Source organism: Amborella trichopoda, chromosome 11 (genome assembly GCF_054954075.1).
Source record: "Amborella trichopoda isolate Santa Cruz 75 chromosome 11, AtrichopodaSantaCruz75HAP2 v2.0, whole genome shotgun sequence".
Taxonomy (NCBI): domain Eukaryota; kingdom Viridiplantae; phylum Streptophyta; class Magnoliopsida; order Amborellales; family Amborellaceae; genus Amborella; species Amborella trichopoda.
In genome coordinates this window covers 30,330,230-30,357,492 of record NC_142346.1, presented here as the reverse complement: position 1 = coordinate 30,357,492, position 27,263 = coordinate 30,330,230, and the positions used below count along the sequence as shown (strand labels likewise).

Sequence of the window (27,263 nt, the reverse complement as noted above, 5' to 3'; positions counted from 1 at the left end):
GTAGCAGCAATGCATGTGAGATTTGATGTTGATGGGGCCTCAGCCCTATCTCCCATGGCGTCAGTGCCTACTGATGCCGAGAATCAGTGGGGGGCTGGTAAGCAGTCGTCAGGATCTCCTGCTATTCCTTTCGAGTCTTTGGTCATTGTGGTTAGGGGACCAGTTCTTAACTTGCCCCCACTCGCTTCAGCGAGGTCCCCGACTTGGGCATTGTCGGGGTCGAGCTTTATAGCGTGGACTGCACGTCACATGCTCCAGACAGGCCTTGGGGGGCTCCAGGAATGCCCCCTCTCTGACCTCCAAGAGGGAATCGAGGGCGTTAGGGCCTGTGCAGTTAGCCTGCAGGCCGTGGGCCTAGATGTAGAGACTTTCGACCGGCTACAGGAACTGCTGCTGATCCTCGCGAATTGGGGAGCTGAGTTTCTCTTAGAAAAGACTTCGGCATGAACATCTTTCCCCTCGTACCTAGCCTCCCTAAAGATGAAGCTGATCACTCAACAAAGAAGAGGCAGAGGTTCGCCTCCCACCAGGCTTGGCTGGTAAGGGAAGAGGCAGAGATAAAAGAAGAGATCAAGAGAGTTGTAGACGAGATCGCTCTATTACAAACCCGTGTAGCTAACTCGAGGAGCCGACTGCAGCGTTATCAAGAGGTAATGGCTACAAACTCTTATGTAACCTCTTTTGTATATGAATAAGACAACCATTTTTTCTTATTCTTTCATGTTTGATGTGTTGAGGGATTTTTTTTTTTTTTAAGAGGGTAATTTTAGAGTCATACCCCCATGACTATAGTAAGGCTTTCTTAGAGTCCCGCCCTTAGGATTGGCGGTAGTGCGTGCCTTCAGGGTTTCATGCCCGTGTAGGGCGAGTCCTGAGCGGTCCTTACGATGTTGCAACGACCTCCCTCAGCGAAGAGGACTTACCTTGGGATGAAGTTGTGCAAGATGGGACAAGGGGGCAAGAATCCTACCTCGATTAGGTGTCGAGGAGATTCGAAGTTCGGAATTGGCACACCAGATGAGGCTATCACGACCCCGCCCCCTGACCCCTATCATGCCTCACTGAAGGGCAACAAAGTGCAGAGTCATGATCGGAGGTGGCAAACGCCGCTCAGATGGGAGTGGCTCAACGTATATGAAAGGTGGAATCAAGAGCAAACCACGGAAATAAAATAAAATGCATTCATCATTAACAGAGATTTAACCAAAATGCAGAGTCATTTCCATATACAACCATTCTCCAAAATTTCATTTCATATAGTTCAAAGCACTAATGACCCACAAATTACAAGATCAACCAAACGTCTCAGTCACACTGCCACCAGACACATATTATGGAAAGCTTCTTATAATCCCTTCAAGCCACGCTCCACGCTTCATCCAATGCACCGATCAACTGCCCTCTTCCTCATATCAGAGACTAACACTCTACATCAATGGAAATGAAAGGAATAAGCTGTCAGAATATCATACGGTGCATAAATCATCAGTCATTTCATCTTTAGTAAAACAGAAACACGAACATAACACATAATACACACAAGAGTTGCATAGTCCCAAAGTAGAAATTCCATTGCTCAGAGGCCAAGCCAATCCTATACCTTGGAACCTCCACCCTCGATGAGGAGGGAAGACAATGACAAGTGAGTGATCCAATTCGTACTTTACTCACACACATGCACACTCTCCCTAATGCGTTTTGGGGTATTTGATAGGCAATAGCCTTGCAAGACACGACCCTCTCCTTAAGCTCTTCTGACGAGAGGGCGTTACACTACCATTGGATGTCCCAATGCGTAGTGCCCATAACATTTGGTGGGTGCGACACTCCCTGTTACTCAGTTTCACCTCCCGACCTCAGTCCTATCATTGGGGTCGAAGTATAGTCAGTAATTGCCAGAATAAAAGTATCCAACTACTAATGGGTGCCCCATTGCATAGTGGTTAGTGTCATAATATGTCTCAGTATAGCAATATCACAGTATAACAGTACCCACTACTAATGGGTGTCTCATTTCTAGTAGTTAGTATCCCAATATTTCACAGTATAACAATATCACAGTGTTTCACAATATTACAGTGCCCACCACCAATGGATGTCCCCTTGCGTAGTGGTCAGTATCACAGTATATCACTGTATAACAATATCACAGTGTGTCACAAAATAATAGTACGAAGAGGGGTTTAGTTCTAAACTTTTTACAATTTCTCACAGTGACATAATGTCATAAATAGAGATGTAACTTTCAATCTATTCAGAATTAAGGAATGGTTCCTATGCAGTTTTACAATAAACGTGCATATCTTTCAAATGGGGGTGGTTTGAAAGCGTTTGGATCCCGTTTGACCAATCAAAAGCTCAATACAATGAAAGTATAATATCTGAAGCCTGTGGTACATATATGACAGTGATATGTCCTACTTAGCAAGGTCATAACTTTCAATCCATAAGGCATTTCAAGACGGTTTCAGAACCAAAGTTAAAGTGAAACATGTATCTTTTCAACAAGAATAGATTGAAATTATTTAGACTCGATTTGGTCATTCAAACGTTTGTGACAACATAAGTGATATTTTTTGAATTTGGTGAAATCTAATAGCAGTGACACACTCTCACAATTTAATGCATAACTTTCAATCTAAAACGAATTTTGAAATATTTTTAACATGCAACTTTAAGCACACACAAATATATTTCAAATGGCAGTGGTTTAAGAGAAATTGGACTTCATTTGGTTAGTCAAAACTCATGGCAACAGAAGTAACCGTTAAAATCTCATAGATAACTATTAATAGTGATATACTTGCACAATTGGAAGCATAAATCTCATTTATAAAGATTCTTAACAAGGTTTAAACATGAACATAAAAGTAGACACTTATATCTTTCTAATGGCAGTAATTTGAAGTCATTTGAACCTCATTTGGCTATTCAACAGCTTGTTACAAAAACATGAACATTTTTGGAAATTCACAGTGTGCACATGAGATGCCTCAAAGAATGCTTAATAACTTTCAATTCATGGTAGATAACATCATAAAGTCTTTTCCATTTTAATTTAGACATACATAAACATTTTTCTACAGATATCTATGAGCAATAGAGTTATTTTCAACATAAAAACCCATCATACAACAGAGGCATCAGTTCTGTGAAACAATGCATACACTACTACACAATCACTTTCTTTCACCCCTTTCATGCTTCTACTATTTTAGTTTCATGCCTCACAAGTTTAGATGCAATGGTGGATTGATCTAATTACCTAGTATGCAATGGTGCCTCAAAACACACTTTTCATAGTCCCCTTCAAACTACTTATAGTGGCTCTTCAATGGAATAACAATGAGCTCTAAGTGTTGGGCTTTAGAGAGAGAAAGTGTGAAACTCTTGAGATGAGTGTTTGAAGGGGTATTATAAGCAAGAAATGGGAGAGGGGGTAGCATGCATAAGCCAAGTGGCAACAAGGGTTACAAGTGTTGTGTATGCGCTGTCCAAGTGGCTGTCAAAGGCCCATAAGTGGCTTACATGTATCACATGGCATACACTCACAACAGCTACACAGGCGACGATAACACAAATGGTAGCTACACAGATGACAATAACACAAATGGCAGCTACACATACGGTGATAACACAAATGGCAGCTACACATACGACGATAACACAAATGGCAGCTACACAGACAACGATAACACAAATGGCAGATACACAGATGGCGATAACACAAATTGCAGCTACACAAACAACGATAACACAAATGGCCACTACACAGACGGCGATAACACAAATGGAAGCTACACAGACAGCGACAATACAAATGGAAGCTACACAGACGACGATAACACAAATGGAAGCTGCACAGGCGGCGATAACGCAAATGGCAACTGCACAAATGACGATAACGCAAATGGCAACTACACAGACGACAATAACACAAATGACTACTACACAGACGGTGATAACATAAATGGCAACCACACAGACAACAATAGCACAAATGGCAGCTACACAGACGACGCTAACATAAATGGCAGCTACACAGACGGTGATAATACAAATGGCAGCTACACAGACGGTGATAACACAAATGACTGCGACACAGATGGCAATAACATAAATGGCAGCTACACAAACGACAATATAACTTCTCTTCTCTTCTTCTTTTGGCTTTTCACTTCCGTGGAAGCCTTTTTAGCCGAGAAAAGTTTCAGTCCTTACATCATCCCCCCTTTAAAAAGTATTTTTCCTCAAAATCATCAGTTAATCAAATAGATGGGGGTATCTATCACGGATCTCATCTTCCCGTTCTCATGTTGACTCTTCTCTTGAATGATACTGGACAAAAGGGAATTCTTTGTTACGCAATACCTATACTCTCTTATCCAATATCTCAATCGGTTGCTCAACTCGGGTGGTAGGGCCACTCGGTTAGCCACACTTCCAACTCTTCCAAGAATTTTGAAGGGTCCAATAAATCGCGGACTCAATTTCCCTCGCTTGCCAAATCTCATAATGCCTTTAGTTGGCGATACTTCCAAGACCCTATCACCTGCTTCAAATTCGATGTCCTCTTCTACGATTATTAGCATAACTCTTCTGCCGACTTTGGTCTGTCCTGAGCTGTTTTCGAATTAAAGCAATATTTTTTGATGTTAACTGAATGATTTCTGGCTCTAACAATTTTCTTTCACCAACTTCATCCCAACAAATGGGTGATCTGCAGTTCCTTCCATACAGTACCTCAAAAGGTGTCACCTGAATACTGGCTTGAAAATTGTTGTTACATGCAAACTGTACTAGGGGAAAATGATCATCCCAATTTCATTTAAAATCTGTAACACAGGCCCGTAACATATCTTTCAAGATCTGAATGGTCGTCTCCAACTGCCTGTCAGTCTGGGGATGAAAAGCAGTAATAAAGGTTAGTTTTGTCCCCAAAGTTGATTGCAGACTATTCCCAAATCTTGAGGTAAACCTAGCATTCCTGTTGGACACAATACTAACAGGTACTCTATACAACCTTACTATCTCTTTGATGGATAGCTGAGCCAGGGTATAGGTTGTGTGGACCGGTAAGAAATGAGCAATTTTAGTTAATCGGTCCACAATGACCCAAACACTATCGTGCCCAGTACCTGATCTAGACAGGCCAGACACAAAGTCCATAGTGATGTGTTCCCATTTCCACTCAAGCACGGGTAAGGGCTGTAATAGTTCGACTGATTTTTGATGTTCGAATTTTACTTGCTGACATGTCAAGCATTTAAAAACAAATTGTGCCACTTCCCTCTTCATATTAATCCACCAGAAAACCTTCTTCAGGTCTTGATATATTTTTGTACTCCCTGAATGTACCGTGTAATGGGGAGTGATGTGCTTCTTCCAAAATAGCCTTTTTTACAGTTTCATCATTCGGAACACATATCCGATCTTTATATCTTAACAATTCATCACTGCCCACTGCGAAGTCCTCTTTTCCTCCAACTTCATTTCCTCGAGGATTTTCATGCGTTGAGGATCTTCTTTTTGTGCCACTCAGATTTGCTGAAAGAGTTGGGACTCCACCCTTGGACATGAAATCATTCCCACCCCATCACTAAGGGGTACAGTCGAGTGCCACTCTATGATATCTTTTAATAGTTTCATCTCTCGGACTATCATATGAGCCATTGATACCACGGGCTTCCTACACAGGGCGTCTGCTACGATGTTTGCCATACGAGGGTGGTAATTGGTGGTACAATCATAATCATTTGAAAAATCCATCCATCTTCTTTGTCACATGTTCAACTCTTTATGAGAAAACAAATACTTGAGGCTCTTATGGCCAGTAAACACCTTACATTGGGTTTCATACAGATAATGCCTCCAAATTTTCAGGGCGAAAACCACAGCCGCAAGCTCCAAATTGTGAGCTGGATAATGTTTTTCATATAGCTTGGAGATGTAGGCTATGACCTTTCCCCGCTTCATTAACACACATCCAAGCCCTTTATGCGAGGCGTCAGTGTAAACTACAAAATCCTCATTCCCCTCAAGCAAGGTCAGAATTGGGGCCGTAGTCAGTCTCTTCTTCAACTCTTGAAAACCTTTCTCACAAGCATCTGACCACACAAACTTTACTTTCTTCTTAGTTAGGCGAGTCAGGGGAAGTGCTATCTTTGAGAATCCTTCCACAAAAAGTCGATGATAACCTGCTAGTCCAGAAAAACTGCGGACTTCTAACACATTTGTTGGTCTTCCCCACTTAAGAACAGCCTTGAATTTACAACGATCAACTGCGACCCCGTCCTTAAAAACAATATGCCCGAGGAATGCCACGCTCGTGAGCCAGAATTCACTCTTACTTAACTTGGTATATAGCTTTTCAGATCTTAAGGTCTGGAGGACCATCCTTAGATGCTGCTCATGCTCGTCTAGACTTTTTGAGTATACCAGAATGTCATCTATAAAGACCACCACAAAATCATCTTGAAAGGGCCAAAAACTCGATTCATAAGATCAATAAAGACAGTTGGAGCGTTGGTTAATCCAAACGACATTACCAAAAATTCATAGTGACCATACTGGGTCTTGAATCCGGTCTTGGGAACATCCCTTTCCTTAGCCTGCGGTTGATGACAGCCTAACCGGAGGTCAATCTTGGAAAATGCTTGGGCCCCTTGAAGTTGATCAAACAAGTCATCAATTCTGGGCAAGGGGTACTTGTTCTCTATCGTGACCTGATTTAGCTATCTATAATCAATGCAAAGCCTCAAAGACCCATCTTTTTTCTTTACAAATAGAACTGACGTGCCCCACAGTGATATGTTGGGCCGGATGAACCCTTTCTCCAATATATCATGTAATTGGTCTTTCAGTTCCTATAACTATGCTGAGGCCTTCCAGCAAGGGGCTTTAGAAATGGGAGCAGTACCAGGGGTTACTTCTATTTCAACTTTTATCTCACTAACTGGGGGTAGAGACTTAACTCCTCAGGAAAAACTTCTTGATATTCCCTCACCACTGGTATCTCCTCTAACTTGGACTGGACATCTCGACTTTCCACCACATAAGGCAACTGTCCAACACATCTTTTAGCTAATAGGCGGGAAGCCCAAAGGGCCAAGATAAGGTGTAGAGGGGAAACATCCTTAATACCCATAAAATTCAATTCAGGTTGATTTGGGCGTCTAAAGGTTATAGTATTATCATAACAATTCATTGTATAATGGTGTGTGGATAACCAATCCATGCCCAAAATAATATCAAAATCCTGGATGTCTAAGAGTATCAAGTCTATAGGTAAAATATGCTCCTCAAGGACAACCCCACAATGTTTATATATAATATCAGTTTCCAAAGATTCCCCCATGAGTGTGCATACAACCAAGGTCCAGTCAACTTGTGCAGGTTTAACATTCATATGGCATGCAAAATGTGGTGTAACAAAAGAGTGGGAGGATCCAGGGTCAATCAAAATTTTGCTTCAATTCCACAATTAGAGAGTGTACCTCAGATCACAAAGGTAGATGCCTTAGCCTCCTGCTCTGTCAGCGCGAAAGCGCGACCTTGGGTCCTTGGTTGGTTCTCTAGTCCTTTAACTGGACAGTTCTTGACTAGGTGAGCCAGTTTGCTACATCGAAAACATTCCCTGGTCTTTCTGAAGTACTCGGCCGCAGTGTGGTTGCTCAACCCATAGTGAGGGCAGGCCGGGCACAGATTTTCCCTTAGATCGCCCTGGATGGTCCTTTGAATCTTAGCATTTCCCTGATTATTCCTACCCTTAAACTCTCTCCTTGGATGTGGTCGAGCCCTTCTCTTAAAATTCCCAAGCGGCGCGGCGTCCACTTTCCCTTCTCTCCTTAAACAAAATTCTTCACAGTCTCTCTCTGTCTTTAAAGCAAGGTCCACTAAGGGGGAGAAAGTCTTGAGGTTGGCTAAAATTGTCCTTTCCCTTATATTGGGCCAAAGGCCCCTCTCAAACTTGTTGGCTTTTCGCGCTTCTGTGTCAATGATATGCGGCGCGAACCGCGAGAGCTCAGCAAACTTTGCTGCATACTATTCCACAAACAACTTTCCTAGCTGTAGCTCTACAAACTCTACCTCCTTCCTCTCTCGCACACAGTCAGGGAAGTACTTTTCATAGAAAGCCTCTAGAAAATTCTCCTAGGTGGTTACTACTCTTAACCTTTCTCAAGATTGCTTTACTGAGCCCCACCAATGCTCAGCTTCTCCTTCTAGCATGAAGGTTCTTAGCCTAACCTTCTGCTCATCTATACAGTGTGGGACAACAAAGATCTTCTCCGTCTCTCAGCTTTCTCCACTCCCCCCAGCCCCATGAAGGTCGGAGGTGTCAGCCTCTTAAATCTCTCTATCAAGCTACTATTATTTTCTTCTAGGGAAGGGGTAGATGGGGCCAGCATCGACTCTCTCATCATCTGGGTCATGGCCCCTAGAGCCCTGAAGAATTCAACTAAAGTATCAGTGTTCTAATTGTTGAAACTCGCATTGTTGGCATGAGTCCTCGTCATCTTTAACCTAAAACAATGCGAGTGCATAAATGGGTGATCTAGCCCTAACAACTTTCTTTCACCGACTTCATCCCAACAAATAGGTGATCTATAGTTCCTTCCATACAGTGCCTCAAAAGGTGTCATCTGAATATTGGCTTGGAAAGTGTTGTTATATGCAAACTCTATTAGGGGAAAATGATCATCCCAGTTTCCTTTAAAATCTGTAACACAGGCCCTTAACATATCTTCCAGGATCTGAATAGTCCTCTCCGACTGCCTGTCAGTCTGGGGGTGAAAAGCAGTACTAAAGGTTAGTTTTGTCCCCAAGGCTGATTGTAGACTGTTCCAAAATCTTGAGGTAAACCGAGCATCCCTATCGGACACAATACTAACAGGTACTCTATGCAACCTTACTATCCCTTTGATGTATAAATGAGCCAGTCTATCCAAGGTATAAGTTGAGTGGACCGGTAAGAAATGAGCAGTTTTAGTTAATCGGTCTACAATGACCCAAACACTATCGTGCCTAGTACCTGATCTAGGCAGACCAGACACAAAGTCCATAGTGATGTGTTCCCATTTCCACTCTGGCACGGGTAAGGGGTGTAACAGTCCGGCAGATTTCTAATATTCGACTTTCACTTGCTGACATGTCAAGCATTTAAAAACAAATTGTGCCACTTCCCTCTTCATATTAGTCCACCAGAAACCCTTCTTCAGGTCCTGATACATTTTTGTACTCCCCAGATGTACCGTGTAACGGGAGTGATGTGCTTCTTCCAATATAGCCTTTTTTACAGTTTCATCATTCGAAACACATATCCGATCTTTAAATCTTAGCAATTTATTATTGCCCACTGCGAAGTCCTCTTCTCCTTCCAACTTCATTTCCTTGAGGATTTTCATGAGTTGAGGATCTTGTTTTTGTGCCACTCAGATTTGCTAAAAGAGCTGGGACTCCACCCTTAGACATGAAATCATTCCCACCCCATCACTAAGGGGTACAGTATGGTATCTTTTAATAGTTTCATCCCTCGGACTGTCATATGCGACATTGATACCACGGGCTTCCGACTCAAGGCGTCTGCTACGACGTTTGTCTTACCTGAGCGATAATTGATGGTACAGTCATAATCGTTCAACAAATTCATCCATCTTCTTTGTCTCATGTTCAACTCTTTATGAGAAAACAAATACTTGAGGCTCTTATGGCCAGTAAACACCTTAAATTGACTTCCATACAGATAATGCCTCCAAATTTTCAGGGTGAAAACAACAGCCGCAAGCTCCAAACCGTGAGTTAGATTATTTTGTTCATATAGCTTGGAGGCGTAGGCTATGACCTTTCCCCCTTTCATTAACACACATCCAAGCCCTTTATGCGACGCGTCAGTGTAAACTACAAAATCCTCATTCCCCTCAAGCAAGGTCAGAATTGGGGCCATAGTCAGTCTCTTCTTCAGCTCTAGAAAACTTTTCACAAGCATCTGACCACACAAACTTTACTTTCTTCTTGGTTAGGTGAGTCAGGGGAAGTGCTATCTTTGAGAAACCTTCCACAAAACGTCTATAATAACCTGCTAGTCCCAAACAGCTGCGGACTTCTAACACATTTGTTGGTCTTCCCCACTTAAGACCAACCTTGAATTAACAAGGGTCAACTTTGAACCCTTCCCTAAAAACAATATGCTCGAGGAATGCCACGCTCGTGAGCCAGAATTCACTCTTACTTAACTTGGTATATAGCTTTTGAGACCTTAAGGTCTGGAGGACCATCCTTAGATGCCGCTCACCAGAATGTCATCTATAAAGACACCCATAAAAGCGTCTAGAAAGGATCCAAAAACTCGATTCATAAGATCCATAAAGACAATTGGAGCGTTGGTTAATCCAAACGGCATTATCAAAAATTCATAGTGACCATACTGGGTCTTGAATGCGGTCTTGGGAACATCCCTTTCCTTAGCCTGCAGTTGATGATAGCCTAACCGGAGGTCAATCTTGGAAAATGCTTGGGCTCCTTGAAGTTGATCAAACAAGTCATCAATTCTGGGCAAGGGGTACTTGATCTTTATCGTGACCTGATTCAGCTGTCTATAATTAATGCAAAGCCTCAAAGACCCATCTTTCTTCTTTACAAATAAAAACTCACGTGCCCCACGGTGATACGCTGGGCCGGAAGAACCATTTATCCAGTAATTCATGTAATTTCCCTTTCAGTTCCTTTAACTCTACCGAGGCCATCATGTAAAGGGCTTAAGAAATGGAAGCAGTACCAGGGGCTACTTCTATTTCAACTTCTATCTCACTAACTAGGGGTAAAGAGGTTAACTCCACAGGAAAAACTTCTTGATATTCCCTCACCACTGGTATCTCCTCTAACTTAGACTGGACATCTCAATTTTCCACCTCATAAGCCAAGTATCCAACACATCTTTTGGCTAATAAGGGGGAAGCTCGAAGGGCCGAGATAATGTGTAGAGGGGAAACATCCTTAATACCCATAAAATTCAATTCATAATGATTTAGCCGTCTAAAGGTTATAGTTTTATCACAACAATTTACTGTATCGTGGTGTGTGGACAACCAATCCATGCCCAACATAATATCAAAATCCTGGATGTCTAGGAGTATCAAGTCTATAGGTAAAATATGCCCCTCAAGCACATCCCCACAATGTTTATATATAATATTCGTTTCCAAATATTCCCCCATGGGTGTGCATACAACCAAGGTCCAGTCAAGTTGTGCAGGTTTATCATTCATATGGCATGTAAAATGTGGTGTAACAAAAGAGTGGGAGGATCCAGGGTCAATCAAAGTTTTGCTTCAATTCCACAAACAGAGAGCGTACCACAGATCACAAAGGCAGATGCCTTAGCCTCCTGCTCTGTCAGCGCGAAAGCGCGACCTTGGGTCCTTGGTTGGTTCTCTAGTCCTTTAACTGGACAGTCCTTGACTAGGTGAGCCAGTTTGCTACATCGAAAACATTCCCTGGTCTTTCTGAAGTACTCGGCCGCAGTGTGGTTGCTCAACCCATAGTGAGGCAGGCCGGGCACCGATTTTCCTTTAGATCACCCTGGATGGTCCTTTGAATCTTAGCATTTCCCTGATTATTCCGGCCCTTAAACTCTCTCCTCGGAGGTGGTCGAGCCCTTCTCTTAAAATTCCTAGGTGGTGGGGCGCCCACTTTCCCTTCTCTCCTTAGACAAAATTCTTCACAATCTCTCTCTTTCTTCAAAGCAAGGTCCACTATGGGGGAGAAAGTCTTGAGGTTGGCTAAAATTATCCTTCCCCTTATATCAGGCCGAAGGTTCCTCTCAAACTTGTTGGCTTTTAACTATTCTGTGTCAATGATATGCGGCGCAATTCTCGAGAGCTCAGCAAACTTTGCTGCATATTATTCCACAAAACAACTTTCCTTGTTGTAGCTCTATAAACTCTACCTCCTTCGTCTTTTGCACAGAGTCAGGGAAGTACTTTTCATAGAAAGCCTCTAGAAAATTCTCCCAAGCAGTTACTACCCCTAACCTTTCTCGAGATTGCTTTACTGAGCCCCACCAATGCTCAGCTTCTCCTTTTAGCATGAAGGTTCTCAGCCTAACCTTTTGCTCGTCTATACAGTGTGGGACAATAAAGATCTTCTCCACATGTCCCCATGAAGGTCGAAGGTGCCAGCCTCTTAAATCTCTCTATCAAGCCACTATTATTTTGTTCTGGGGAAGGGTAGACGGGGCCAGCATCGATTCTCTCATCATCTGGGTCATGGCCCCTAGAGCCTTGAAGAATTCAACGAAAGCATTGGTCTTCTCATTGCTGAAACTCGCATTGTTGGCACGAGTCCTCGTCATCTTTAACTTAAAACAATGCGACTGCATAAGTCATCAAAATCCAGTAAGTAGATTCACACCATTGCATTCTGGCTTATAATTGATAATAGCAGTAGGCAGCATTCAACATTCGTAAAGGTATCACTAAGTTATCTCTATCAATGACTTTCAGTATTTTACCAATATAAGAATGAATACGGTTCAGCTGTTAGAACATCATATGGTGCATAAATCATCAGTCATTTCATCTTTAGGAGAACGAAAACACCAACATAGCACATAATACATAAGAGTTGCCTACTCTCGAAGTAGAAATTCCATTTATCAGGCCAAGCAATTCCTATAGCTTGGAACCTCTACCCTCGCTTAGGAGGGAAGACAATGACAAGTGCGTGATCCACTTCGTACTATCCTCACACACACACACATTCCCTCTAGCATGCTTTGGGGTATTCGATAGGCAATGAACTTGCAAGGTGCTACCCTCTTCTTATGCCCTTCTTGCGAGAGTGCCCATAACATTTGGGGGATGCGACCCTCCTTGTTACTCAGTGTCACTTCCAACTCCAGTCCTATCATTGGGGTCAAGGTATAGTCAGTAATTTATTGCATAAAAGTATCCAACTCCCAATGGGTGCGTCATTGTGTAGTGGTCAGTATCACAGTACATCACAATATAACAGTATCACAGTATAACGGTACCCACTACCAATGGGTGTCCCATTGCGTAGTGGTCAGTATCACAGTATAACAATATAAAAGTGTTTCAAAGTATAATAGTACCCACTACCAATGGGTGTCCCATTGCGTAGTGGTGAGCATCACAGTATATCATAGTATAACAATATCACAATGTTTCATAGTATAACAATACCAAGAGGGGTTCAATTTCAAACTTGCTATAATTTCTCATAGTGATGTACTGTCATACACAGAGATGTAACTTTCAATCTATTCAAAATTCGGGGTTCCACAACTAATTTTACAATAGACATGCATCTCTTTCAAATGGTGGTGGTTTGAAAGAGTTTGGACTCCATTTGATCAATTAAAAGCTCAATACAATGGAAGTATAGTATATGAAGTTTGTTGTACATATGTGACAGTGATATGTCCTTCTTCACAAGGTTATAACTTTCAATCCATAAGGCATTTTAAGATGGTTTCCAAACCAAAGTTCAAGTAAAAATATGTATCTTTCCAACAAGGTCAGTTTGAAAGAATTTAGACTCCATTTGATAATTAAAATATTTGTGACAACATAAGTGATAGTTCTAGAGGTCGGTGAAATCTGCCAACAGTGACATGCTCTCACAATTTAAGGCATAACTTTCAATCTAGAACGAATTTTGAAATATTTTCAACGCGCAAATTTAAGCACGCACTTGTATATTTCAAATGGAAGTAGTTTGAGAGCAATTGGACTTTATTTGGTTAGTCAAAATTTATGGCAACAAAGTTGTCAGTTAAAATTTCAGAGAAACTGTTAACAGTGACATGCTTGCACAATTGGAAGCATAACTCCTCATTTATACAGAGTCTTAACAAGGTTTAAACATGAACATCAAATTAGACACCTGTATTTTTCTAATAGCAGTAATTTGAAGTCATTTGAACTTCATTTGGCTATTCAAAAGCTTGTTTCAAAAACATGAACATTTCTGGAAATTCACAGTTTACACATGACATGCCTCAAAGAATGCTAAATAACTTTCAATTCACAGTAGATAACATTATAAAGTCTTTTCCATTTTAATTTAGACATACATAAGCACGTTTCTACAGATTTTTATGAGCAATGGAATCATTTTCAACATCAAAACCCATCATGCAATAGAGGCATCAGTTCTATGAAACAATGCATAAACTACTACTACACAATCACTTTCTTTGACCCCTTTCTTGCTTGTACTATTTTAGTTTCATTTCTCAAGAGTTTAGATACAATGGTGGATTGATCCACTTACCTAGTATGCAATGGTGCCTCCAAAACTCCCTTTTCACAGTCCCCTTCAAGCTTCTTACAGTAGCTCTTCAATGGAGTAACAATGAGCTCAAAGTGTTGGGCTCTAGAGAGAGAGTGTATGTGAAACTCTTTAGAGGAGTGTTTGAAGGGGTTTTTATAAGCAAAAAAAGGGAGAGGGGGCAGCATGCACAAGCCAAGTGGCAACAAGGGTTACAAGTATTGTGTATATAGTGCCCAAGTGGCTGTCAAAGGCCCATAAGTGGCTTACATGTGCCACGTGGCATATACTCACAATAGCTACACAGACGGAGATAACACAAATGGCAGCTACACAGATGACACTAACATACACAGATGACATTAACACAAGTGGCAGCTACACAGATGGTGATAACATAAATGGCAGCCACACAAGTGGCGATAACACAATTGGCAGCTACACAGACCACGATAACACAAATGACCGCTACACAGACGGCGATAACACAAATGACAGCTGCACAAATGGCGATAACACAATGCGATATCACAAATGGAAGTTACACAGACGGCGATAACACAAATGGCAGCTACATAGATGACGATAATAGAAATGGCAGCTACACCGATGGCGATAACACAAATGACAGCTATACAGACGATGTTAATACAAATGGCAGCTACACAAACGACAATAATACAAATGGTAGCAACATAGATGGCTTTAACACAAATGGTAGCTACACAGATAACGATATTAGAAATGGCAGCTACACAGATGTCAATAACACAAATTGCAGCTACACAGGTGGCGATAACACAAATGGCAACTCCACAGACGGTGATAACACAAATGGCAGCTGCAGAGATGACAATAACACAAATGGCAGCTACACAAACGACGATAACACAAGTGGAAACTATACAGATGATGATAACACAGATGAAAGCTACACATACGATGATAAACAAATAGCAGCTACACAGACGACGATAACACAAATGGCACCCACACAAATGACAGCTACATAGATGGTGATAACATAAATGGCAGCTACACAGACGGCGATAACACAAATGACAGTTACACAGATGACAATAACACAAATGGAAGCTACATAGACAGTAATATAACTTCTTTTCTCCGCTTCCATTGGCTTTTCACTACTGTGCAAGCCTTTTTAGCCGAAAAATGTTTCTATCCTTACAAAGGCCCTTGCCCTCGGGGCGCAGGTGTCACGTTTGCTTGGTGAGCTACATTTCTCCTAGCATTCCTTGCTCCTCCGCGGCCGTGGCACACCTCCCATCCTGCCAAAGCGCAGTAGGTGGGGGTCTCGGAGGTGCTGGTGATAGGGCTCCGAACCCGTTCCATCCTAGGGTTAGGGTGGTGACACTCGTGAAGAGTCTTGCAAGAAGCGGAGGTTGTCTGTCAATTAGGGCTATCTATCCATCCTGGATGTACCCTTGAAGGACATCTCGAAACCCCCAACAATGAGACTGGTCGTGACCACTCCGCTGGTGGTAGCGACACCATGGACCTTGGCTTTTACTGGTAGCCTATCCTTGTCACTTAGAAGTGCAAGGAACTATCATCTCATGCTGCACTTACACGTCGAAGAGGGCAGGGAGCCAGTAGGGTGGAAGCTCGGTCTTAGGGACCTCGTCGTCTAGCGTTTCGTGGAGCGTAACCATATAACAGGCTTCAAGCATTTCAAATGCCTTCTTGAGGTCCTCCAAATTGATTTTCCCTTCTAGAATAGGGCTTCGATGTACTCTTTCAGCTAGAAGCAGTCCTCCATGGCATGTCCCAACATCTGGTGGAAGGCACAGTAGTTGGGATGGTCAACCCATTATGCGTGCTTCGGCCATTTACTAAGAGGGAGGACCACCATGTCCTACTCAATCAGCATTCTCAGGAGGGTTGGTTCCCACACCTTGTTGAAGCTGTATTGCTGATGGAGCCTTCGCTTGAACTCTTCAGTTCATTGGTAGCTTTGTGGCAGGGACATGTTGTTGTAGTTTTGTCTTTGGGGCGGTTGTTGCTGCGTCGTCCCCTGAATTCACGCTCGCAAGCCCCAAGAGGTGTCCAATGTTCCTAGGAGTGCCACATTGGATGCAGGCTGGGAGGTGGTGGTAATTGCCGCGCTGATCAGATTCTTTGACTGACTGGTGTGGGGGTTAGTCCTGCCGCCTTGCGGTTGGCCTCCTCCTGAGGTTTGGGCTGGGTCTCCACCATGATGCTTTAGCAAGCTTTCCATTTTTGCTTCTTTGGTGATCATTTCGGAGAAGGTGGTTGGGTTGGAGGCCACGACGTGTAAGGAGATTTCTCCCCTCATGTTCATGCAAGTTTGCATGGCCTCCGCCTTGCCCATGGGGTTGCTTTGGCACATGGAGAGGTCCCTCCACCTCTGTATGTACTGGCCCACTGATTCGTCCGGGTTTTGAGCCATGGTGAGAAGCTCTATGGCCTGCACATCCAGCTCCGCTTCATAGAAGCGTTTGTAGAAGATCTATTTTGTCACGCCCCAAGTTCACTAACATTCCTGAGATGCGACAGACTCTTCTTATATATATATATATATATATATATATATAAGACAAATTCAAATTCCTATTTATATATTACATCAAAACAGATTTTTCCATTTCTTTTAATCTGTGCAAAGTCTACTCACAACAAATAACAAAAATTACAATGGAGAATTTGAGCCGAAAGTTACAAAGGGAATTTAATCATGATTACAATTTCTTCAAGTATGGTCCTGCTGCATTCGAACTATGAGACTGTATTTACCTTGAAAAATTTACCATAATTTGGTGAGTTTGGCTACTCAGTAAGTGATCATCATGATCTTTAAAAATAATCATGGTTGCAAGATATAAAAAACGTTCAAAAGGGAGGTCTATTAAAAATAATGCAAGCAAAAGCATTTATGGATAACAATTTCACTTTCAGAAATATACAATTAAACATAATCCAAATGATTGAAATGCATATAAACATATTTTAATAGAAATGCATAACTCAAAGGATTTCATAAAGTACCCCACTGACGCCCCAAGTAGGTCACCTACATAACCCACCAGCATCTTGGATGGGTCTAAACAATCCCTCACCGGCGTCCCGAATGAGTCCAAATAGTCCCTACCAGCATAAAGAATATGTCCTAACAATCCATGTAGGTTTGATCATACCTCACCAGCGTCCCGAATGAGTCCAAATAGTCCCGACCAGCATAACCAGGTAGGTCCTAACAATCCCTGCGGGTCCAATCGTACCTCACCGACATCTCAAATGAGTCTAAATAGTCCCTACTGGCATAACCGGATAGGTCCTAACAATCCCTGCAGGTCCACTTATACTCAAATTATCTTTGAAACTATTTAACATCAGAAAGAAGCAACATCATATATGCAAAGTATCATTGAAATTATTAACAGGAATTCACTTGAAGCAATTTCAAAATCACTTTTATTGAAATATCTGTAAGTAACCAGTCAAACATTTTGGCAATAATTTCTGAAAGGTAGCAGTTCTGAAGAACATTCTTGAAATCTAACATGATAACAATCTAGTATCAATAGAAGAACCCTTATGGGAATCCAAAAGTAAATACGGAATTATCACTATTTATGGAATTGCCAGTTCATAAATAATCATTTCATAGGCAATACTACAAGTGCAGAACTATCAGTTTTTCAAATAATGAGGGAATCATTTGCACATGAATTTTACAATGTCTAAATATTCAAAAAAGCTAGAAAGAAATCTCACAATTTTACTAAAAGAGGAAATATCACATTTATTTCTAATAATTTTACAGTATCTAAAATTCTCAACAATAGACAGGAAAAATAAATTTATTTCTAAGAATTTACAGCAATTAAAATTCCTAACAATAGATAAAATATAACAATTTTACTAAAAAGATTATTTTTCAAGATAATGAGGTTACTTACCTATCTGTTATTATTCTTGAGCATCAGGATGCAATGAAATAGTTAAAATGTTTCCAATGAATGTTGCCATCAGTAAATGTTTTCAGCTTCAATGTAAGCTTGGATTTCTTCCAAGATTTTCTCCACAGCATGAGGTGGGTTATTCTCAGATAAGTGATGGCAAGCAGGATCCTCACACCAAGCATTATATTTTATGTGAAGAGTGATGGGTCTTCTTGTTTTGGTACGTCCATCTACATGGTTGAACTGAACACCCATCAAAGCTTCAATTAGAACGATCAAATGGTCATAAAGCATTACCTTGTGTTCATAGTTTTGAATTCCTTTTGACCCATATTACTGCAACTACCACCAACATGAGTCTTCACTTATGCATCCTTAGATCAACAATTTGGTCGACACTTCAGCCATCATTGGATTAAACAAATTGATATGGACGGTCCACTTTGGCAAATCCCAACCGTTCGTCCCAAGCTTTCTTTTCACTATCCACTGCCCTAGTCCCTGCCTTCAAGCTTCATGGCTTCTAAGTTTTGGTAGAGCTCACTATTTCTACGGCTAGAGAGAGAAAGCCATGGTTAAGACCCTCAGAGGAAGTAAAGCTTTGGATTGGGAAGAATGGCTTGGGTTGTAGCACATGAGGTTTTCATCTGTCTATTGCATATGAGAGATAGTTAGGATGTCTCAAGAAATCTTGAAGAGAAAGAGGAGGCTGGTGACTTACGAGGTTTTCAATGGAAAGCCTGAACATTTCAGCCATGACAGGGGATAATAGGTAGGGAAAGGGAACAATTGTCGAGAGAGAACATAGTAAATGGAAGAGAGAAAGGTATAAGAGAGACAGAGTATAGTGAATACAAAATGATAATTTAGAGAGAGAGAGAGAGGATTAAAATAAGAGAGAGAGAGTACGGTACGAGAGAAAAATTTGAAACTTCTTAGATCAAAAGAAAACTTCTTGTATAAATCATCCATGGGTTAACATGCATGATGCAAAACCTGACACATCATTTAATATATGTCAATAGAGAATTAACTAAAATATATGGTAATGCCACCACACAATATGACAATTAATGCAGCATCTTATAGCGGCACGTCAGCCTTACCATGCTCAATGTGCTTGCAAGAAGAAATGTTTTGGAAGCTTTACATTCTGTTATGGTACAAGAGTTCATGGACAAAAGGTGAAATAGACTAGCATAAAAAATTGTGAGAAAATAGTTGCTTTGAATTACCATGGATGGTGGAGTAGGGTATTAATCGAATATCCAAGAAATCGTGGTCCATATTCAAATTAAGGGGTAATTTCACATAAGAGAAAAGATGGTCCTTATGGTGCATTTCGACCATGAACTATCGCTCTAAATATTCTTTTATGTATTTTATTTTATTACATTTATTCATTTATTTATTTTTATTGTATTTATTTCTATTAACACTATTATTATTAGTTTTCAGTTTAAAAAATTTAGGGTGGTCACATGTTCCATCTCCAGCCAAGAGTGAACTGAGTTGGGTGGTAGGCGGGCGTACCATTTGAAGGCGGGCCCGACTAGAGTCTCCACGAATTGTCGAAGTAACAAGCTGGGGTCCGAGGCTGAGTCTTGGTAGGTAGACATGATATGCTTCAGAAGAGGGGTATTCTTACAAATGGTTAAATTTGCTTCTATAGAGGATTCACCAAACATGGGTGAATGTTCAAAAGTCAAGCTTAATTATAATTAAAGAAATTAGAGATAAATCCTGAAATTAGGCACAAATGATCAAAATGTCCCTGAGATCGTTTGCACGAATGATGAAACCGTCCCTGCATGCAGGTTGCTCCGCCATGGCGAGACCTTGGAAGTTTGTTCTGCAGCTTGTAGCAATGGTTCAGCTGTTTCAGCAACATATCTTCAATGTCTTCTTGATGGTAAGCATTTTGATGCCTTTTAATCATGTTGAGATGGACTTTTCCCTCGAGGTGAAAGTCCGGCCAGATTTGTGAACTTCGCTTGGCAATGCTTCTTTGAGCTATGTTGTTCTGATTCCTGGCTCTTCTTGCAAGTAAGAGAGGAGGCTGTCACAGTCATTTTGCCCTAAGTTTGGATGATTTGGTCTCGGTTCGTGCATTTACCTAATTTGGGAGGTTACCGGAAAAAGAGATTCTGGCAACCGACATGATTCACTTCTCTGGTGACCTGGGGACTTGCAGTCATCAGACCTTGGATTGAATGCAAGAGTTGTACAAGTGTGTAGCTCTTCATGAGGTGGTTACATTGAACTTGTTTTCGTGGAAATCCAAGGTTTGGATGTCGAGCTATGCTTCACGAAATCCGAAAATTCTTCTCCTTGAACCCTGTTCTCCCTGTGGTTCAGCGGGGCACCTTCTTCCTCGGAGCAATGCGGTTCCCGGTCACACCACAGTGTGCGCCGTAGGTCAAAATGACGGGGCTGACATGATCTAGAACATATCAACTTTTGAGCTCTCTCTGGTTTCAGCGGAAGGCGACATGGGTTGGCAAAGCCGCTACTGGAAAGTGTTGTCGTAGTCCCCATTTCCGAGGACTAATTTGGTGAAGTCGCACCTCGTTAGTGTGAAACCCGCCAGGTACGAGACCGCATGGGCGTAGACCACTTTGGAGAAGTCCGATTGAGCCCAAATTTGGTCCTCGGGGGTTTTTTGACATTTTGAACGTAATGGCGATAGCCTGGTATAGTTTTGCAACCACTACTATAGGGTTACAGTTAAAGGGTCCTTCTTTGGTGCGATTGCATCGCACCCAGGTCACGTGGCCCAAAACTTTATTTTTTGGCTAGACATTAGTCCATGGGTATCTGGTGTACCTGTAAGACCAAGCTATTATCGGCTCTCCCCTTATTCGCATGGGCAATGGAAGTATGTCAAAAATGATATACAAGAGTCAAAGCTGGCCTTCATAGAAGACGAAGGTGTTGACTCTCGCACCAGGTGCACAGTTGAAGGAATGTACTCCGATATAGAAAGAGCGCTGACAAGATCAGGGGACCTCACAATAGCCATGGTCGTATCTCCGGTCTTAGGCAAGGTTGGGTAAGGAGAACTAGTTACGTCCTGAGACTCAGAAGCTGATCTCCGACTCAGAAACATATAAGGTCACTGGCTTGTTCCTCTTTTTCTTCTCTTTTTGAGGTGGTTTAGACCTCTCTAAAGCATGGCCATACCAAAAACCGACGTCAGGGGCTGAATGGGGACCACTGCTAATAAGGGCGTTATAGTCCTGAATGGTATGCCCCTCTCGACCACTGACCTTTCGGCCTTGTTTCCATTCAAAGATAGAACAACGATCATCAAAGAGCATCGTCGTCCTCTCTTTAAGAGCAAGAACCTACGACGATTCCTCATCCACAGCCATCTCCCGGGGCACCCATGTTGCTCCCAGTCCTGAGGATATTCTAGCTCGAAGAGATTCTTGAATGTAGGTGACACAAAGTTCTTGCCTTGCTTGGTATCGTGGCATTAAGAACTGTTCTCCCCTTTCCATGGATGATCCACTTACCTGCCCTGCCATAATGAGGAACAACGAATTTCTTTACCTCAGTAAAGTCTAGGCATGTAACCCAGGCTGTTCTCACATGTGCCGCCTTCCAAGATTCACGGCAAGTCCCCAAGTCATCCTTCTTCCTCTTGGAGCCTTCCTTCCAGCGTCGCTTCTCGAACAAGATGGGGGATGGGCATCCCTAGTTTAACCCATGTTGTTGAGCGAAACGGTGAGGGTAGTATGCTTCAAGTTTCGAGCCAAATGACGTTCTGAAAGGCAGGATGCCTCCCCTTACGCTCAAAAGAAACATCTGCTCGGAGGTGCTAGTAGAGGCACCATCCAACTTGTGACCCAGTTGGTGGACAAAAGCATGGTCAGTGCAGCCAGCCACAGGAAATGTGTTACGATGTGTGAAGAAGGAATCACCACCAAATAAGCTTTGTGCATGTCCAGGAGTATGTAACTGGGCCTTTTGCCTTGTAATCTTCACAAGATGAGGACACATAGTTATAGATAGAGCAACATTTGTTGCATATGTACTTGGGAAATACGTGGAAAGCCAACCGAACAGATAATGAGCTAGCAATGCTATCCTGAACCCTGGGAAGACCTCTCCTCCTGTCAACCCGGGTATGTCTCCTCCTTTAAATGACTTGCCTCAAGAAATCTCCCCTAGGCCATGTAAATGCTACATAACACTGGTTGCGACAGGGTATACTGACATCCTCGTGCCATGTCACAAGCTGCAAAGAAGCAACCTGGCCGGATCACGTCGTGTGGGATGGGAAGGGCGAATTTGCATATGAAGAGAGCCAGGTATGCAGCAAGTTACACGCCGTCCTTCGTAAACCTAGATACGAAAGTAGCACCAGTCAGTTTTGCTCTTTCCTTTCCCTTGCCGCCCAGAAAAAAATACTCTAATTCTGTGGCATCAAGGCGCTCCCCATAAAAGAACCTTACCCAATGGGTGCAGCTCACCTGACCATCACTAGCCTGTGAGCTGAGGATTTGGTAGGTTTCAAACATCTCTCAGAGGCAGGGAGGTGGTACCTCACCCCTCAATGGTTTTCCACAAAAGATGACTAAATTATGGGGGACGAATTCATCATACATGGCCCCCATCAGCGACAGACCCTTGATAAAGTGTAGGTCCAATAAAGAAAATCCTCCTTCACCATGACCAAAGAGCCACGTGTTGCTAACATGGCTCCAAGTCTCCAAGAGGGCCCTCTTGGTATTCGGACAGTGGTCAAAGCACCCAGCAGAACTTTGCAGTGCCGATAGCAACATGGCAAGCTTGAGGACATCCTCATAAACATGGAGGATTTCAAGGGTCCAACGACCGTACCCCTTTAAAAACTGATTTTCACCCAGCATTCTAAGCCCATGAGGAGACCAGATTAACCCATTAATTTTGGCCATTCGTTTCCCCAGGGTGGGGAGATCCTCATTAGAGGCTAAATCCCGGTGCAGGAAGTGAAATAATGGAATTCCCTCTTCTCGAACTATAGACTCCCCATCATCGGTCTCACGAATTTGAAAGAGGGCAGTCTCATTGGCAAAAGTAAGACTTCATGGCCATTCCAAGACACGAGCAGGCTTCGTGAGCCATATGGGCTCCCCTCTCGTCAAACTAACACTTGTGAAGGTGCTAGTCCCAAGTTCACCCAATTTGGGGAGATTCTTAACCAGAGGTATATCATCTGAGATACCAGAGGTCACAGGGTCACACAAAAACCCAGTAAGAAGTCAAAGAAAAGAAGACACAGGGACTGGTGAAAATTCGACAACATCTTCCTTGTAAATTGGACTTTTGATAAAAAAACGTACCCGAAGAAGTCAAGACACCTCGGAGGATGCTCAATGGAACTGAACTGTGGGGCGCACCCAATCCAGACGAACCCCGACAGAGCCCCCTCTCAGTTAGGTGAAATCCATGCAAAAGTGCTCAAAAGGCACCAAAAATTCCTAAGCATCGAAAGTGCTTCAAAAACATTAAAAGTGCCCAAAACGTTTCAAAAGCACTCTAAGAGCATAAAAAAATGCTTGAAAGTCACTTAAAATATTCAAAAAGTGCTTAAAATGGCTAAAAAGCACTTTAAATGCTCAAAAAGCACTTTAAATGCTTGAAAAGCACATAAAATATGCATAAAGTGCAAAAACTGCTAAAAAAAGCACCAAAAGTGTTAGTTAAGCACTAAAAATGTGCAAAGAGTCCAAAAATGCGTAAAGTGCACAAGGGAATGCCTAAATGCTAAATGATATTTAAATATGATAAAATGGGCACAAAGAAGACATGGAAAGAAAAAAAAAAAAAAAAAGCATGGAAGACAAGAAGCTCACCAAATTCTCTGGTATCGGATCCTTTGGCCATTGAGCCCCGCTGCATGAAGAAAAAGGCCATGCTTCGCAACCCTCTGACCACCTGCGCCCCACTTTAGATTGCTCTCCCAATTTCCGTCTCTAAAATTTCAAAAATGAATGAGAATGCCCAAAAGCGGACTCCCTCTCACCTTTATATACCCCACTCCATAAGAGTGCTTTTCACCTTCCCACCACCATCCCTCACGAACTTCATATCCCATGAACACTTCAGCGTCATTTTCAGAAAAGAAGGGGGACATGTTGGGAAGGGATAAAGGAAAAAGATGTATTTGCCCTTGGGTCCCCTTCTTTAGACCAAAATTGGGACAAGGGAAAACGGTCAACAGATTGTCAAACGACGTCAGAATCGCACGAAACAGGAGCCAGGGCATGCAGAAAAATTCCCAAAAGAAAAAGCGCCCCACTCATTAACCAAGCGGGCCTCCAAACTTGGCTGTCAGGCCCATATAGGGCTCAATTGACCCAACTACCTCTCTCATCACCTTTTGACACAAATGGGCCAGGCTGGGCCTCACGCTCAAGCCCGAGCCCAAAATCTCTTCTCTCTCACATGCATCTCTACGAGTGGGCACGTGCCTCGCCCCCTCCATCCATGGACTATGCTGGGCCTTCTGACTCGAACCCAAGCCCGAACTGCTCTCTCTCCCCCCCTCTCACGTGCGCACCATCTCTTCACACGTGTTTGACTCTTTCTCTTTCTTTTTCACGCACACGTGTGTGCCCCACTTTCGCACATGTTCTCTCGTACACTCGGACTTGCACATGTGAGTAAAGTCCTTTCTCTCTCTATCACGCATGTGTGTGTCTCCGTCCACACACATCAAAGGCTCTCCCTTCTCTCCTAATTCTTCTTTCTCCTCTTCGTACACTTGCACCCGCATGCCTGCTCCCACTCGGGCGTGTGTTTCTCCTATTCCACACACACATATTTCCCCTTGCCCGACATTTATGTCCACTACCACCATGCTCACCATCTCTGGTGAGTCACACAGCCTTCACCTCACCATTCCCTTCATTCTGCATGAAATTCGCCATTCCCTGGCGGACCACCCTCTTCGTCCCACATAAAAACTCACTCCATTCCCTAGTGAGTCGAAGCATCCCATACTCACTCGGTTCATCTCGTACAAGAGCTCACTTTGTCCCTGTGAGTGGTACCCTTCACAACCAATCCACCATCACCTAATTCGTCTTTCATAAAAACTCTCTCCATCCCCCGGTGAGTCGTACCATCCACCGTCAACTCTACATCATGCACAAAGACCCATTATGCTCTTTAGTGAGTCGTACCCTCTATCACCATCCCATTCATCTCACACAAGAATTCGCTCCATTCCCCAGTAAGTTAAACTGCCCCAAACTCACTCTAATCCTCAGCAAACCCTTACCATGTTTTGAGCCTCATTTAAAACTAGAATGAGCGCTACCACCCCATTCGCCCAATCTTCACCCTCAAAACCATTGTTCACCTCCAGCATCATCCATCACCTACGACCAGTTTCATTTATATATATATATATACCCAAGCCGACATGGTCATGAAACCATGGGTAAAAATGCTCAGAAAAAAAAAAACGGGCATGGTGAAAACCTGAAAGGGCACCATGAGTAAACTGGTAGATGGGCATAGTCATGAAACCATGAGTAAGAGTGTTCTGCAAAATAAAAGAAAAAATAAACGGGCACGATGAAAACCCGAAAGGGCATTGTGAGTAAAAATGGAAAATAAGGCGGACGTGATCATGAAGTCACGGGTAAAAGAGCCAAATAAAAAGGAAGTTGATGAAAACCGTTCTACGGTGCCACTTCCTATTTAGGTGAAATCCCGAAAGGGCATCTGAATCAATAAGCAGGTTGATGCAGCACTCGCCTCCACAGGCAGCTTCAGCCTACAATCTAGACAAAAAGACCGATAGCTTGGGAATCAATACCTCCTGCATAAGAGGTTACCCTGCTAGTGGAGCCAAAAAGAGCTTAAGAAAGTTCTAATGGTTTGGGTCCATCGATGAGAAGAACCCGAAAGTTAGAAGAATCAACAAGGTAGTAAGATGGAGCTCCATGCTGAGAGAGTTGATTTTGAGAAGTCACCAAAAACCGGTAAGTCATGCTGACTAGCCAAAGAAGCTCCCGAAGGGGCAACTGACTGTCAAGCCAGACCAATACCTCCACCGGCGTCCAAGGTAGCAGTCTCCCTAAGGTTCCCAGTTGCTAATGGCCTAGAATTTTCAGGATGGCAAACAAAAAACCCCTGACTAGACCAGATAAGACTGGAGCTTCAAGCTCCAAAGAGATCGCCTCGTTAAAATCCACCACCTATTGATGGTCCAGTCTTTTTAGGATGGCCAACAAAAAGCCTCTGACTGGATCTGGTAAATTGGGGGCCAAAGAGGCACCTCACCTGTCAAAAAAACTCCAACCTGGCGTAGTAGTTCATACGCCCCATTAAGGGCCCTTGACTGTCTATTCAAAGCACAAGCATCTCCTGAAGTGGGTAGAAAGCCCTTAAGCAAGGCTCCCACCAAAAACTGAAAAGAAAGCCTGACTAATTGGGAAAGAAGCCCTTAAGCAAGGCCCCTGATTGTCAGATAAACCTCGATTCTGACGGATTGGGTCAACAAGCCCTTAAGCAAGGCCCCCAATCGTTGGAACTAAAAAGAAGGACTCTTGAAGTGGGAATAAAGCCCTTAAACAAGGCCCCCACAAGTAGTTCAAGTCTCTTTTCCCCCCAAAGTCTTGACGCCCCTGGGTCTACAAGCCATTCAATAAGGCCCCCAGTCGTCGCAGCACCTTGGTCATCCCCCAAGGAAGAAGCTTGGCACAATTCCCCTTCGTCGGTCATGATGATGCCGGTGGCCAAGGAAAAATGAAAGGCGAAGGACCAATTTTCATTCTGAATGTTGTCCTTCCCGCTTCTCTCAAAGCACAACATTCGGTGGGACACGTTGTTTTAGGGTATTTTTCGACACTTGTATCGCCGATGCGAATAAGGAGGAAGCCAATGGCGACCTGAGCTCTTTGGTGCGAAAGTGCCCGTGGACCATGGATGCACTGTCTAAATAAACCCCAAGCTGGAGCAAATTTTTGAAAGGCAATGGATGGTTCCCAAAAAGCATGTGGAGGTAGCACTCTGCTCCCCAAGGAC

The 27,263-nt window shown here is 42.8% G+C and overlaps 1 long non-coding RNA gene across 1 annotated transcript; it reads right to left on the bottom strand.

The window, feature by feature from the left end:
- Nucleotides 1–1,198: 1,198 nt before the first annotated feature.
- LOC148779833 (uncharacterized) lies at nt 1,199–24,235 on the bottom strand. Its single transcript, XR_016045049.1, has 3 exons — nt 24,080–24,235; nt 17,469–17,618; nt 1,199–1,427 (listed from the first exon to the last, which is right to left on the bottom strand). It is a non-coding gene; the product is annotated as an uncharacterized LOC148779833 (long non-coding RNA).
- Between the last annotated feature and the right edge of the window lie 3,028 nt (nt 24,236–27,263).